The 4208-nt window shown below is 37.4% G+C and overlaps 1 pseudogene; it reads right to left on the reverse strand.

Annotated features, from left to right (window-relative positions):
• Positions 1-1270: 1270 nt before the first annotated feature.
• Positions 1271-1968, reverse strand: LOC122749835 (annotated as a pseudogene).
• Positions 1969-4208: the final 2240 nt, after the last annotated feature.

Here is a 4208-nt window from a genome sequence, read left to right on the forward strand (position 1 = left end):
TGAAAAAGAGGACTTTCAGTCACTTGTGATGGAAAGACCTGAACTGGATAGAAAATTTGACTTTCAAATACAAGACTCTAGAGGATCATAAAAAGGTAAACAGGAAAAAGAAATCATGAGGGATGTTAAAAGGTTAAACTGTTTACATTCCTACATGAGAAGATAATACTTCCAACTCAAACTTTCCCAGTATTAGAGCAGCTGAAAGGAATATACTTAGACAGAGGGCATGGGTGTGAATTTAATATGAAGGGATGATATCTGTAAAGCATATATCCTTGTTTTTTGTGGGGCAGGCAGGGTGGGGTGGCTTATGTCTGGGGCTGGATTTCGGCCGGGGCCTTCTGGGTCCAGGGCTTGTGCTTTCTTCAATGTGTCACCATGATAACATCTTTAAAATAAAGTTAAGGGGTAAGAGAAATACACTGGAAGAAAGGGAATAGGGGAAGTGGAAGGGTGTAAAAAAGTTCACATAAAAGAAACAAGAAAAAGCTTATAGAGTGGAGGGGAGAATAGGAAAGGAATAGGGGAAAGAGTGAGCCTTACTTTCATCAGAATTGGCTCAAAGAGGGAATAACATAAACACTGAAGTGGGTATAGTAATATATTTTGCCCTGAGGGAAAGTGAGAGGGGAAGGGGAAAAGGGGGGTAGAGATAAAAGAAGGGAGGGCAGATTGGGGCAGGGGACAGTAAAAAGCAAAACACTTTCAAGGATAGATAGGGTGAAAGAAGATAGAAAATGGAATAAATATCAATGGGTGGGAATAGGATGGAGGCTCATACAGTTAGCAATAGTAACTGTGAAAGAAATGATGAGCAGGATGCCATCAGAAAGTCATATGAAAATTGCACACCATTAACAGAGGAAGAACTGATGGTATTTGAATACAGTTTGAAGTATAATTGTATTTGTTAGTTCCTCTTTCTAAAGTTATTCTGGGGGAAAGCTAGGTGGTGCACAGGATAAAGCACCAGCCCTGGATTCAGGAGGACCTGAGTTCAAATCCAGCCTCAGACACTTGACACTTACTAGCTGTGTGACCCTTTGCAAATCACTTAACCCTCATTGCCCTGCAAAAAATAAATAAATAAAGTTATTGTCTATTTTCTTTTATAACTTGACTAATGTGAAGATGCTTGGCATAGCTGCACATGTATATCTTTTTTTTTTTTAAACCTTGTTTGTTAAACCAAAATCACACTGGCTTTACATAAGACTGTTGGCATTTCATACTTTAACATTAACCCAGTGGAAATTTCCAAGTACTTTATTGTTTCCACAATTTTTTTAAGTTTCATTGATGAACTGTAGAGAAATGCTACTTTCAAACAGCTTCCTTCATAATCCTGCTTAGCTTCTGGATCTTGGTTCTTGCAGACATATCAACATATTTCTCTCCGATACGAACAATCATTCCTCCCATGATTGAAGGATCAGTCTTAACCCCCATTTTCAGAACTTGGCCTTTACTTAAGAAGCTGTTCAGGACTGTTTTTAATTCTGAAAGAGTTGCTTCATCTAAAGTAGATGCAGTAGTAACTGAGCATTGTACTTCCCCATGATGCACACTCATCATGGTAGAAAATGCTGAAATGACTCCTGGGGTATTGTTTAAGCGACCATTTTCAGCAAGCACTTTCATGAGGTTGGTTGTGATGGGAGAAAACTTCTCTTTTGCAATTATGTCATTTAGGGTTTTTACCTTAACAGAACGCTTTATATGGGGATTCATAATAGAAGCAACCATTTTGGGTTCCTTCAAAAGTTTTGTTACTCTAACCAACTCCTTTTCTACTACATCCAATTTATTCTGCTTAGATGCAGCAGAATAAAGAGCAGTGGCATATCAACCTTCTAGACCATATACTTGAATTGGAGGCCTGACGAGTTTGGCAAATGGTCTGCTCACTGAAGTAGTGAAGCGTCGTACCTGCTAGACCATCCTGGACACACCGGGAGCCGCCATCTTCTCTGGTTGCTGTAGGTCACTGCACATGTATATCTTATATTGAATTGCTTGATTTAAGCAATTGAGGAGGGAGGGAAGAAAAAAAAATTAGAACGCAAAGTTTAAAAAAAAAATCAGTGTGAAGAAATGATGAGCAGGTAGATTTCAGAGAAACCTGGAAGGATTCACATGAACTGATGCTGAGTGAGATGAGCAGAACCAGGAGAACATTGTACACAGTATCAACAGCATTCTGTGTTGATCAACTATGATAGACTTGATTCTTCTCAGCAATACAATGGTCCAAGATGGTTCCAAAGGACTCAGGATGGAAAATGCTCTTCAAATCCAAAAAAAAAAGGAAAAAAGAAAATCTAGATGCAGATTAAGCAGATTGAACCATACTATTTCTATTTTTTTGTTTTCCTTTTTTGAGGTTTTTCCCTTTTGCTCTGATTCTTCTTTCATAGCATGGCTAATGCAGAGATATGTTTAGTGTGATTGTACATATATAACCTATATCAGATTACTTGCTGTCTTGGAGAGGGGGGAAGGAGAAAAATTTTAAACTAGAAATCTTATAAAAACAAATGTTGAAAACTATCTCTACATGTAACTAGAAAATTTAAAAAAAATTAAGTACTATATAAATGTAGTTTACTATTAAAAAAAGGAAAGATGAGCAGGACACTATCAGAAAAACCTGGAAAGACTTACATGAGCTGAGGCAAAGTGAAATGTACTGTATACAAAATAACAGCAATATTGTAAGATGATCTGCTGTGTTAGTTATTTTCAGCAATGCAATGATCCAAGACAACTATGAAGGACTTATGAAAAATGCAACCCATCTATTGAGAAAGAACTGATGGTATCTAAATACAGCTGGAAGCATAATTTGTTGTTGTTCCTTTTTCTAGAGTTTTTTTGTCTACTAAATTTTGCATGACAGCACATGTATAACTTATATTGAGTTGCATAAGTTCTTAAGCAGGGGATAGGGAGGAAGGAAGAGAAGCTGGAACACAAAGTTTTAAAAATCAATGTTACAATTTGCTTTTACATGTAAGTTGGGGAAAAATTCTAAATAAATATATTTTTTTAAGTGTGGAGTCGAAAGAACTGGGTTCAAATCAAAGTTCTGAATAGGTCATATTATTCATAGATAGATTCGGCACTGGCTGAAGAACCAGAATCAAAGAGTAGTTAGTTATTAATAGTTCAATGTCAACATTGCAGGAGATCTTCAGTGAAGTGCCCCGAGGGTGTGCCTGGCCCTGTGTTGCTTAAAAATGTTTTCAGGTATTTGGATAAAGATATAGATGGGATAGCTAACACAATGAATGAGGGAACACATCCTGATGGGCTACAGCATTGGACTAAAACTAATAAATAAGATGAAATTCAATAGGGATAAAAGGAAAGTCTTGGTGTTTGGTTGTTTCAGTTATATCCAACTCATTGTGACTTCATTTGGGGTTTTCTTGGAAAAGATATGGTATGGGGAAAGATATGGTTTTGGGAAAGATTGGTTTGCCATTTCCTTCTCTGGCTCATTTTAAAGATAAGGAAACTGAGGCAAACAGGGTTAAGTAACTTGCCAAAGGTCACACAGCTAGTAAGTGTCTGAGGTGAGATTTAAACTGGTACCTACGAGTCTTCCTGATTCCAAACACAGTGCTCTATCCATGATGCCCTAGCTTCTTATCATGAAACCATATGGAGTTGTGTAACTGAATGTGGGGGCTGCCCAAATTTTGACAACAGTAAAGGTTATGTATGCCTATTTTAAATACCAATATACCCCAGGTCATGTAAAAATTTCTCTGGTGAAAAGGTGTTGTGAAAAAAGGGGTTGGAAAAAGTTTAAGAAGGTCTGAACTATGCCACCTAGCTCACGCTAAAGCCTCACATTTTGGTAAAAACACCAGCAACAAAAAACACCACACACTTTACAAGTATAACATGGCAAAGTTATTGTTGGACAGCAGTTGTTTGGGAGAAGATCTAGGGATTTTAGCAGGTTTCAGGCTCAATATGAGTTATTACTGTGATTTGGAAGCTAAAAATGCTAATGCAATCTTGGGCTGCATTATGAGGGGTGTAAGTTCTAGAAATAAGGAAGTGATAGTTCCACTGTACTCTGCCCTTCTCAACCATTATTTAAAGCAAAGCATCTTAAACTGTGGGTCTCAGCCCTATATGGGGTTGCATAATTGAATGTGGGGGGTTGTGAAAAATTTGGCAACAATAAAAAA

The sequence above is a fragment of the Dromiciops gliroides genome, chromosome 3 (genome assembly GCF_019393635.1).
Source record: "Dromiciops gliroides isolate mDroGli1 chromosome 3, mDroGli1.pri, whole genome shotgun sequence".
Taxonomy (NCBI): Eukaryota; Metazoa; Chordata; class Mammalia; order Microbiotheria; family Microbiotheriidae; genus Dromiciops; species Dromiciops gliroides.